We start from the raw sequence: 13136 nt of genomic DNA, 5'->3' as shown, positions 1-13136 counted from the left end.
TGCAGGGCAGCTGAGCACTTCTCCCTGGGGCCGGCTCTCCCGCTGAGCAGAGCAGATGGCCATCTGAGGGATTACAATAACAAGGGCTGCTGAATAGTCAAGTGACCAGTCAGGGTAACCAAGGGGACTGGGCAGTCAGATTTCTTCTGGATGAATGGGCAACCCATGCCTAACTGAGCCATGCCATATGTCCCTGTTTCTGCCACCCCCCTGCCCTCTCCCAGGAGTGTTCCTTCCAATGCAAAACATAAGGGTAAGGGATGTGTCACTTCAACAAATTCCTGTATGTTGGCACTGTGATGAATGCTGGTAATGAATAAGATGAATAAGGAACAAGGAATGACTTCAAGGACCTTGTGATCTAAAGGGGGTGGACCAAACATGAGTGCAGGTGAGTATAATCCAAGTCTTACTTTCTAAGTGCTTCCACAGCGTGTACCATATGACTGCAAAAAGAAAGATAATTTCTTACTGAAGAAGATGTTGAGAAGAGGTGACAGTTTCCGCTATATATTCACTAAAAAATGGCTCTGTGGTTCAGTGCATTTCAGAAACCCCGCCTAAAGATTTACAATACACATTAGCATATGTGGTATATTCTAAATTTTATTTTCTAAATAGGAAATACATAATTCAAAATTCAAAATATCTTACCTATATCCCCCAGGTACTCGGTTTCCTCAATGGCAGCGACCACTTTTGCTAGTTCTAGTGGACCCTTCCAGGGATATGTTGATACTGTGCCTATGCATATATGAGCACACATGTATATATTCCGTTTTTTCTTTACACACAAACTTGATTTTTTTTCACTTAAAATGTATCCTAAGAATCACACCTTATCAGTTAGTTTTGAGCTTAATAACTTTTTTAAATGACTGCATCTAATCCCATTGTATGAAGAATTTTCCCATTATTTATTTAGCTTTCTCCCTACTAAACATTTTTGTGTTACAAACAGTACTTCAGTGAATATTCTGGTAAATGATTAATTTAAATATGTACGTATTTATTTGTAGGAGCAGTTTCTAGGAGTAGCATTGCTGGGAAAATGAGTGTGTTTATTTAAAATTTTTTTTTATTGAAGTATAGTTGATTTAAAATGTTTCAACTGAATCAAAGTGATTCAGTTATACATATCTATCTTTTACAGATTCTTTTCCATTATAGGTTATTATAAGATATGGAATACAGTTCCCTGTGCTATGCAGTAGGTCTTTGTTGTTTATTTTATATATAGTAGTGTGTATCTGTTAATCCCATACTCCTATTTTTTATCTCTCCCTGCATGTTTTATTATTTTTAAAAATCCTGATGCATTCTGCTTGCTAATATTTTTTTGATATTTGCATCAATATTTGTAAATGAAATTGGTTTATAGTTTCCTTTTTTGTGGGTGCTATCTTTGTCAGGTTTGGAACCATTGTTATACTTGCTTCATAAAACTTATCTGGGTGACTTCCTTTTACAATTTATTTTCTGGAAGAGTTGAAATAGTACTGGAGCTATCTGTTTCTTGATAAATAAGTCATGGGGAGGTAATGTACAGCATAGTGACTATAGTTAATAATATTGTATTATATTTAAAAATTGCTGAGAGAGTAGATCTTAAAAGTTCTCTTCACAAGAAAAAAATTGTAACTTTATGTGGTGATGGGCGTTAACTAGATTTCTTGTGATCATTTTGCAATATATACAAATATTGAATTATGTTTTACACTTGAAACTAATATAATGTTATAGGTCAATTATATGTCAATTGAAAAAAGGTTTGGTAGAATTTTTTATAAATTTTATTGAAGTATAGTTGATTCACAATGTTGTGTTAATTTCTTTTTTTTTTTACATCTTTATTGGAGTATAATTGCTTTACAATGTTGTGTTAGCTTCTGCTGTATCACAAAGTGAATCAGCTATATGTGTACATATATCCCCATATCCCCTCCCTCTTGCGCCTCCCTCCCACCCTCCCTACCCTACCCCTCTAGGGGGTCACAAAGCACCGAGGTGATCTCTCTGTGCTAGAATTTCTTGATAAAGGCATCAGGGCCAGTTACTGTTTTGAAGAGTAACTCTTACACTTTCTCTCTTCTTTTCTATTTAATTGTTATGTTCAAAATATATTCTGCCTATTTCACTTTGATTTCTTTTTGGACTCCAGAGTTGTTCCTGAAAATTTTGTTATAATCTTGTCTTCTGTGTCTTACTCATTGTGTTTTCTGTTGCTTTATGAAAATGGCTATGTATTATTTATTACAAAGATATTTGTAATTTTTAGATCTTCCCTGTGAAGTGTACCCTTTAAATAATATTTGCTCTAAACCCAACCTTGTCTGAAATTTTCCTCTATGTGTATTTACCCAATAAGCGTCTGCTAAGTTGTTTGCCCTGCCTCACATTCTCTTGGTCCACTTTTCACTGTTGTTTCACTTTTCAGCTGTAGTTGCAGCAACTGGCTCCCTGTATGTGTAATCTGAGTACTCACCTTGTCTGTAACACAAAGCTATGCATCTGTATATACCTGCTCAGCTGTTATTATGGGCAAAAATTCATGACTAGTGGGGGACAGGGGGACAATGTGTAAATATTCTCCTTTTCCATCTCTTGGGTGGACAGTTTTGAAGTATATTCATGTGGCTGCACAGATCTCCCAGCGGGATCATACCTAGGTGCCCCAGGGATAATCAGCTTCATGACACACTGTTTTCCTATTTCATCTTTCTCAGTCCTCCACTCCTGATCCTTGTGATTACTTCCCCAAATTTACCACCTGGATCAGGCTGCTTTTTCAGGGAAGCCTAGATTAGGACAGTGTCTTTTGAGTTTTGCAATGAACTGAGTCTTGCCTTGCTTTCCTCTTTTAACATACTCTTATAGTATATGTACAAAACACATAGTATGTTTATTTATATGACATATATTTGTTCTTAATTCTCTTATGTTTAATTCCTTCTGTAAAAATTAATAAACAGAAATCTCAATTAAATAGAGTTGGGAGACTATCAGGGGGAGCTCTCATGGCCTGAACTGACAGCAGAGCCCAACAGGAAGAAGACAGACTCCTCTTCTTTCCTGGCAAGGACTCAGCCAGCGAAAATCCATGGACTCTGTTAATAATGCTCCCAACTTCCTTTTCCCCTCTATAAAAGTGTTCTTCTTCCCTTGTCCTGTGGGGAATTTGCTCATGGTTGCAGACCCTGAATTGCAATTCTCTGCTATCCTGAATAAATCCATCGTTGCTGGGGAAGTATCTGGCAGTCTATCTGTTTCAAGTCAACACTTGTATATTCCCTTTTTCACGATAATGATTTGTATATTTCTGTGTATACCTATTTTCAGAGATTTTTCTTTTTGGTTCCAAACTAGTTTATTTAGGGGTTCCATTTTCACTCCTCAATGGATTTTATGTATTTCTCATATGCTTCCTCACTCATTAGTTCATCTAGTTCTGAAGGATTACTGAGTGTCATCTTGATCAGCCAACCGTCTTCCTGACAAGATTTGTTGACAAGTCCTGGGTTTTCTGCTAGAGTTTCGTTCATTTCAGTTACTTCTCCTGACAGAGGAGAGTAGAGTTCACCAGCAGCTTTCACACTTTCCAAAGCACCAGCCTCCTCTTGTTTGTTCAATTTTGTCCCAACTTCAGGCAGACTACGGTAAACACCTCCCAAAGCTTCCTGTGCAAAATTGCTCATTCCCACTGTACCAACACCATTGTCTGTTGGTACCCACTCACGTCTGTCTGTGAATTTACACAGGGAGAGCAGAGCGTGGCAGTGCACAGTGTTTAGACATCAGCCACCCGCAGCCCCCAGGGCCGTGGTGGGCAGGACAAGGCAGGCACCCACTCGGCAGAGTGCAGGCTACAGACCCAGGTCCCCACGCTCTGCGCTGCCCCTTACCATATTTTTGTTTTAGCAGTTCCTTTTTAAAAATTTTTATTTATTTATTTTTGGCTGCATTGGGCCTTCGTTGCTGCGCACGGGCTCTCTCTAGTTGTGGTGAGCGGGGGCTACTCTTTGTTGTGGTGCGCGGGCTTCTCATTGCGGTGGCTTCTCTTGTTGCGGAGCATGAGCTCTAGGCATGTGGGCTTCAGTAGTTGTGGCATGTGGGCTCAGTAGTTATGGCTCGTGGGCTCTAGAGTGTAGACTCAGGAGTTGTGGTGCACGGGCTTAGTTGCTCTGTGGCATGTGGGATCTTCCCGGACCAGGGCTCAAACCCATGTGCCAAGCATTGGCAGGTGAATTCTTAACCACTGCACCACCCAGAGAAGTCCTAGCAGTTCCTTTTTTATTTTTATGAACTGTGGTTGTAGGAGGTCATCAAGAGGATGTGACTGCTGGTTGACCCTAGAGCTGGACCAGGGCAGTGGAAAGTTCCTCACCCCCTCCCCTGTCCTTGCAGTGCACACCTTGCTCTCTGTTCCCACAGTGGGGGCTGTTTTCAAAGATGCAGCCTTGAGAGAGCAATGTTTTGAGATGATCTGGACTCTGCAGGTGACTTAAACCTTGGTTTTTTTTTTTTTTTTTTGCGGTACGCGGGCCTCTCACTGTTGTGGCCTCTCCCGTTGCGGAGCACAGGCTCCGGACGCACAGGCTCAGCGGCCATGGCTCACGGGTCCAGCCGCTCCGCGGCATGTGGGATCTCCCCGGACCGGGGCATGAACCCACGTCCCCTGCATGGGCAGGCGGACTCTCAACCACTGCGCCACCAGGGAAGCCCTTAAACCTCGTTTTAAGCCCTCTGTATAAACTTTTAAGATTCTGGTAGGCAGGTGTAGAGTATCTACTTGTTACCGACCTGAGTTCTTCGACTCTTTTAATCAATAGAAATTGATAACAGGCCAGACGAGGAATTCAGGCAAGGCTTTATTGGAGCCCGTGGTGCAGCTCGAGGGCAAAACAACTAACAGGTGCCCTTGCTCACTCTTGAGTAGCGTGGGCGAGCAGGTTCATTAAATGGGGTGAGGGTGGGGCCCATGGGTGGGTCGCCCTGGAGGCGTGGCTTATGTGGTCTGCCCACCCCATTGGCAGTGCTGAGCACAGGGATCATGCGCAGTACCTTGCTTTTGCTCCCGGCACCTCCGAAGTAGCAGTTGGCTTTCGGCTTTTTTGTATCTTATTGTTTATACCTTGCCCCGACTGCATATGTGTGCAGTTATGTTTGCTCCCTTATAGTTTCTTTGAATTCTGTTGCTGGAGGAGATGTCCGTTCCAGTGCGAGCACTGCAGCACAGGGTCCCAGGTCCCAGCCTGTCTCATATTCGTCGTGCAGCTGCCCCAGACAAGCCTGGTGAGTTTCCTTGCTTAGTTAACCTTCCACCTACTAATCTGACGTGACCTGTTTCTTTGATTTCTCCTTGCCTTTCTCTGTGTATGGGGGCCAGTTTGTGAACAAACAACTGTACTGTTGATTCCTTTGTACAAGCAATGATGGAATTAGTACAATGTTAACTTCTCCGTTTTCATCTTTCTATTTTGCCATGCGATATTTTTTGTTGACTATGTTATTTTTTTTTATTAATGTTACCTTTATGTCTTTAAATATATCTATGCCATGATTACTTGATTTATTATACCTGTAGAATATGTTTTGATACTTGGTGATAAGAGACGAAGAAATCCATGCATATTCACTGTCTCTCATTTTCCCTTCCCCTATCAGCTTTATTTACCTATTTTTGTCCATTTATATTCTCTTTTATATAGCCTCCACATTATTTTAATTTTATGATAAATGGATTCATTATACATTCATTCTTGTGCTACAGGTTTTTTGTTCATCCTCTGGTAATTTCTATAGAAAACTCTTGAGAACTATGTTTTAATTTTTTATTTTAAAAATTATTTTTCTCTTGCCTTTATTTGGACCAGAGTTTGGTTAGGTCTTATGTCACACTTTCTTTCTTCAAACTTTGTAGGCATTGCTTTGTAGTCTCCTTGTGTTAAGAAATTTGAAATTCAACAATTTTAGTAGATCATGTTTTCCTGTTGATTGTATGTATAATTACATTTGAAGTGCATTCATGTTCTAATTGTTAGCTGTGTTGTCTGTTTTTCTTAGCATTTCTTCATGTTTTGGAGTTTTGATTGAAAGTTTAATTTTGAATTGATGTTTCTTCACACTCCTTTTCTGTTCCCACTCTTCCATGCCTAGGGGTTTAATGATTGACTTTTAGGACTGCAGTCCGTAAGCAGGTCTCATTATTCATTTTGTGGCTCCTGCTTCTAAGCAGTATTGGTGAATTCACAGGTGTAATCACTGAGCCAGTGGAGCGCTTGGTTTAGTTTTTGGTTGAGAGACTTGGCCTGTGTTTTTGATGTCTCTAGGCTTTAAGTGACTGTGGTTTCTCACTATTGAGACTTGGCACTCAATACTGCACTATTTATATGCTAACACTATTGACAATTTGTACCAGATAATTCTGTTTTGTGTGGGGCTTTTTGTGTCTGTATGCGTTGTAGAATGTTTTACAGGATCTCTAGCCTCTATGCACTAGATGTGAGTAGCATCTTTACATTCCCAGTTCTGACAACCAAAATACTTCCCGACATTGCCAAATGTTTCCTGGGAGACGAAATCACCTCCAGTGGAGAAGCACTGTTCTAGGCAAATGGTGGGAATATATTTCAGTCTTTTGTCCCAAGAGGGAAGTAGCACCACCGAAGTCTTTTGCTTCAAGTAATAGCCTGGTTTCTGTCTCTGTTTCCCTGCATGCTGTCACTCTCTTTTTCAGACTTAGAGGTCTACAGCTCATGGCTTCAGCCTGGCTGACCACTTTTCATTCAAGAGATGTTTATCTTGATTTTGAGATATTTATAACATTTTTGTATTTCTATTTTTACCTTTATGTATTATTGCTCATGGTTTGGAGCAGAGAGGTTGCATTGAAGTCAGAACTAATGGAGTTATCTTTACTGGAAATCTTCACCACTGTTATATTTATAGGGTGGTCAGTATACTTCTACTTCAATTCAGTCACCGCCAAAACAGTGGATAAAACAGGCGTGGCAAGGGAAAGCTAGTATCATATTGTTGAGTTATGATACTCCTCTGTCTACTGTCACCCATTTCTCCCACCATTCCCAACATGCTTGATCTTTCCTATTAGTATACAAACAAACCCTTGTTCTGGTTTACCAAAATATCCCGTGTAATCTGGCTGTGGCCTAGCCCTCCGACATCGTCCGGTAACCACTATAGGTTAGTCACAGTAGGATTCTCTCTCTCTCCCTTTTTTTTTTTTTTTTTTGGCCAAGTTAAGCTCTTTTCTTAAAAAAAAATTAACTCATATATATACCCATCTTTTATTTTCCAAAGAAAATTGTACAACTTTGCCATAGATTGCTTTCAACAAGGATTAGTTTACACATAAAAAGATGGTGGGGGGTGGAGATTAAAAAAAAAAGAACCCAAAGACTATTTCTAGAAAAGTTACAAGCTCATTCCATTTTAGAACCCTGTGGTGATCTTTCAATATCTGTGGTCAATTTGTTTCTCCTGGTCATTTAAATATCAGTTTAACTATTACCTTCAGCAGAGTTAACTATCCATTCAAAAATATCTACTCAATTATTCTCTTACATTGCCCCATTTTAGTTCTCTCTGTATAAGCTTCCAGTCTCCAATATTCTTTTAAATTTGTTTATTTTCCATTTCCATCTACTGTAATATGTAAGCTCCTTGAGGGCAAAGACCTTCTTATTGTTTAGTACTATATTGCTAGTGCCAAGAATAAACCTGACCCATAGTTAGAAATTAATGATAAATATTTACTGAATATTGAGGGCAAAGACCTTCTATTTATTGTTTAGTACTATATTGTTAGTGTCTTGAGGGCAAAGACCTTCTACTTACTGTTTAGCACTATATTGTTAGTGCCAAGAATAAACCTGACCCATAGTTAGAAATTAATGATAAATATTTACTGAATAATAATAAATGCAAAACCATGCTGTGCATGAATACTGTTGAATCTATTCCTTTAGTAAAATTATCCTAAAAGGAGTCTTGAAGTACCTTCTCATTCTCCGAAGTTTTTAGAATAATTGCTTAATAAATTTATTAAATGTGACATCAATCCCATTTTGTCATATCCTAGGCCCATTTTTTATGGGGAAATGTGCAAATAATCTCTGGTGTAGAATGCCTCACAGAGACAGTGTTATCTAAGAGGCAAGCTTAAACACAAATTGAAGATGCTTTCAGTAGTTGGTGACTGGCTCTTTTAAACTTCCTTTGGAGGTCAGGTATTTAGTCTTTAGGTGACCATATGTTGTAGCACATAATTGGACTTAAAACTTTGTTGCATTCTGTTTTGTTATTTATAAAAAATATTAATTATAAATATATAAATTGTTCTAAGGAGCTAGTTTGAAAAATATGTGAATGCTTATTAAGGAATAGATTAATCACTGGTTTCTGTTCCAAATATTTTTGTGGTATTTTACAAAGAAATGTCTCGAGAAGGGAAAGGTATAAGGGCCTGTGAAAACTAGGTTGTCAAGCCAAGAAGTTAAACCTGTATTTCAGTTGATTTATCTGGAAAATGATACTAATAATATTTAATCTCTTCTGACTTTAGATGATGACTATGATAATAAAATTAAATAAATGTATAAGTGCTTTGAACACAGCATGGTAAAAATGCAAGTTATTACTGGTAGCTACAACAAAATGATCACAGTAATATTGAGTTAGCTTTAGGATATTAAATAAAGGCTGTAATTCCATGGGTAGCATTTCCTTTTTGTCCCTTGTGAGATGATGTCATCGTTTTAAAAAGCTAGAGGAGCCAAAGCCCTCCAGATTCTCAGTGTATATTGGACACCATTTCAGTGGGCCAACATTTGAGAATGATAACCACTCGATGACCATAAGTAATATCTTTCTCCTTATTACTTTCATTGGTGAAGTTTGTTTCCGCTTTATAATTTAGTTTTTCTTTTTTTTTTTTTTTGGCGGTACGCGGGCCTCTCACTGTTGTGGTGTCTCCCGTTGCGGAGCACAGGCTCTGGATGTGCAGGCTCCGCGGCACGTGGGATCTTCCCGGACCGGGGCACGAACCCGTGTCCCCTGCATCGGCAGGCGGACTCTCAACAACTGCGCCACCAGGGAAGCCCTATAATTTAGTTTTAAGAATGCTGATTACAGTGGTGACTGTGCCTCAAATTTCGATTCTTTCCTTTTCTTCTTTCTGGCAGTATGAGTCTAAACTTATTCCCAAAGGTTTTGAGTGAAAGCTGATATGCCTAGTTTTGCTTTTGGAATTTAGACAATATTCAAGAGTAAAAAAGTTATTGATGAAAATGTTAGTTAGAATATATTATATCTGCAGGAAACTCCAGATGTACACTTTGCCCTCAGCATTGTTCTTCTGTGATGTAGAACTGTGTGAGAGAAAGGAAGTCCTGGAGTCCTATGTCTGAGAATTGCATTTTGTTTTACAACTCAGTGGTACATCCATACAACTCCCAAGCAAACCAGTTAGTTCAGTAAACACCTGAAAAGTGGTAAAAATGATGACACCAATAAAGTGAATTTCTGTCTCCTTTTTTGTTCTTTTCCAGTATACATACTTACAGACATACACGTACTTTTTAGACAATTGAGAAGGATAAGCTAAGGGTGAAAATTCTTTTTTCTAAAGATGTCCTCTTAAGGGGTCTAGATAGTAAAAATGAAACAAAATATCATTCAATAAGGCAAATTTATTCAGCACCAATAGTGTTTTAGGTTAAAAAATGTTTACTATAGTAATTTTAATAAAGCACACTTACCTGTTATTAAGAAACTAATTTTATTACAGAGTAATGATTCTATATCTTTACTGACACAGAATATTGCTATCTTTTCATAATTTCTGAGTAGATTTTGACATATGTCATAGCATATGATAAGCTGTGTGAGTCTTTTTTTAAGTGTACAATTTAATGGTCTATTACTGTGCTCACAGGTTATGAGTAACCACTGTCTCATTCTAGAACATTTACGTCACCTCAAAATCAAACTCCATTAGTACTAACTCCCCATTCTCTCATTCCCCCAGCTCCTGACAACTACTAACCTGCTTTCTCTCCCTATGGATTTACCATTCTGGCCACTTAATAAAAATGAAATCATACAATATATGGCCCTTTGTGACTAGCTTCTTGCACTTAGCATAGTATATTTCGTGTTCATCATTGAAATACTGATAGCTTATATCATCATTTTATTCCTTTTTTAATGGCTGAATAATAACATCAATGTTTTATTCCTTTGTATGGCTGAATAATATTCCATGGTATGGATATAATTTATTTTTGCATTCATCAGCTGACGGCATTAAGGTTTTCACTTTTTTGGCTATTATGAATAATATTACTATGAGCATTTGTGTAGAGGTTTTTGTGTGGACATGTGTTTTCAATCGTCTTGGGCATGTATCTAGGAATAGAATTCTGGGTCATATGGAAACAGTATGTTTAACTTATTGTGAAACTGCCAAACTGTTTTCTAAAGTGGTTGCCTCATTTTACAATTCCATGAACAATTCATGAAGCTTCCAATTTCTCTACATCCTTGCCAGCACTTGTTATTGGTTGTGTTTTTTTTTTTTTAAGCAGTCCCAGTGGATATGAAGTAGTATCTGTGGTTTTGATTTGTATTTCACCTACTGATGTTGAACATTCCTTGGGAGAAGATCTTCTTGGAGATACGGTTATTCAGATCCTTTGCTTGGGTTATTTGTCTTTTAATGGTGGATTTCCAAGTCTTTTATATATTCTGCATTCAAGACATTTATCAGATATAAGATTTGTAAATATTTTCTCATTTTCTGTGGATTGTCTTTTCACTGCCTTGACAGTGTGCTTTTTTTTTTTTTTTAAGTTTATTTATTTATTTTTTTAATTAGTTTCTGCTTTATAACAAAGTGAATCAGTCATACATATACATCTGTTCCCACATCCCTTCCCTCATGCATCTCCCTCCCTCCCACCCTCCCCATCCCACCCCTCCAGGCGGTCACAAAGCACCGAGCTGATCTCCCTGTGCTCTGCGGCTGCTTCCCACTATCTATCTACCTTACGTTTGGTAGTGTATACACGTCCATGCCTCTCTTTCGCCTTGTCACAGCCCACCCTTCCCCCTCCCCATATCCTCAAGTCCATTCTCAAGTAGGTCTGCGTCTTCATTCCCGTTTTGCCCCTAGGTTCTTCATGACATTTTTTTTTTTAAATTCCGTATATATGTGTTAGCATACGGTATTTGTCTTTCTCTTTCTGACTAACTTCACTCTGTATGACAGACTCTAGGTCTATCCACCTCATTACAAATAGCTCAGTTTCGTTTCTTTTTATGGCTGAGTAATATTCCATTGTATATATGTGCCACATCTTCTTTATCCATTCATCCGATGATGGACACTTAGGTTGTTTCCAGCTCCGGGCTATTGTGAATAGAGCTGCAATGAACATTTTGGTACATGTCTCTTTTTTTTTTTTTTTTCTTTTTGCGGTATGCGGGCCTCTCACTCTTGTGGCCTCTCCCGTTGCGGAGCACAGGCTCCGGATGCGCAGGCCCGGCGGCCATGGCTCACGGGCCCAGCCGCTCCGCGGCATATGGGATCCTCCCAGACCGGGGCACGAACCCGTATCCCCTGCATCGGCAGGCGGACTCTCAACCACTGCGCCACCAGGGAGGCCCACATGTCTCTTTTTGAATTATGGTTTTCTCAGGGTATATGCCCAGTAGTGGGATTGCTGGGTCATATGGTAGTTCTATTTGTAGTTTTTTAAGGAACCTCCATACTGTTCTCCATAGTGGCTGTACCAATTCACATTCCCACCAGCAGTACAATAGTGTTCCCTTTTCTCCACACCCTCTCCAGCATTTATTGTTTCTAGATTCCTTGATGATGGCCATTCTGACTGGTGTGAGATGATATCTCATTGTAGTTTTGATTTGCATTTCTCTAATGATTAATGATGTTGAGCATTCTTTCATGTGTTTGTTGGCAGTCTGTATATCTTCTTTGGAGAAATGCCTATTTAAGTCTTCTGCCCATTTTTGGATTGGGTTGTCTGTTTTTTTGCTATTGAGCTGCATGAGCTGTTTATAAATTTTGGAGATTAATCCTTTGTCAGTTGCTTCATTTGCAAATATTTTCTCCCATTCTGAGGGTTGTCTTTTGGTCTTCTTTATGGTTTCCTTTGCTGTGCAAAAGCTTTGAAGTTTCATTAGGTCCCATTTGTTTATCTTTGTTTTTATTTCCATTTCTCTAGGAGGTGGGTCCAAAAGGATCTTGCTGTGATTTATGTCATAGAGTGTTCTACCTATGTTTTCCTCTAAGAGTTTGATAGTTTCTGGCCTTACATTTAAGTCTTTAATCCATTTTGAGCTTATTTTTGTGTATGGTGCTAGGGAATGATCTAATCTCAAACTTTTACATGTCCCTGTCCAGTTTTCCCAGCACCACTTATTGAAGAGGCTGTCCTTTCTCCACTGTACATTCCTGGCTCCTTTATCAAAGATAAGTTGGCCATATGTGCGTGGGTTTATCTCTGGGCTTTCTATCCTGATCCACTGATCTATCTTTCTGTTTTTATGCCAGTACCAGACTGTCTTAATTACTGTAGCTTTGTAGTATAGTCTGAAGTCAGGGAGCCTGATTCCTCCAGCTCCGTTTTTCGTTCTCAAGATTGCTTTAGCTATTCGGGGCCTTTTGTTTTTCCAAACAAATTTTGAAATTTTTTGTTCTAGTTCTGTGAAAAATGCCATTGGTAGTTTGATAGGGATTGCATTGAATCTGTAGATTGCTTTCGGTAGTAGAGTCATTTTCACAATATTGATTCTTCCAATCCAGGAGCATGGTATATCTCTCCATCTATTTGTATCATCTTTATTAATTTCTTTCATCAGTGTCTTATAGTTTTCTGCATACAGGTCTTTTGTCTCCTTAGGTAGGTTTATTCCTAGATATTTTATTCTTTTTGTTGCGATGGTAAATGGGAGTGTTTTCTTGATTTCATTTTCAGATTTTTCATCATTAGTGTACAGGAATGCCAGAGATTTCTGTACATTAATTTTATATCCTGCTACTTTACCAAATTCATTGATTAGCTCTAGTAGTTTTTCGGTAGCATCTTTAGGAT

Source organism: Mesoplodon bidens, assembly GCF_964165515.1.
Source record: "Mesoplodon bidens genome assembly, chromosome: 6".
NCBI classification, from domain to species: domain Eukaryota; kingdom Metazoa; phylum Chordata; class Mammalia; order Artiodactyla; family Ziphiidae; genus Mesoplodon; species Mesoplodon bidens.
The sequence above is the reverse complement of the archived record's forward strand: the minus strand, read 5'-3'. Positions refer to the sequence as shown.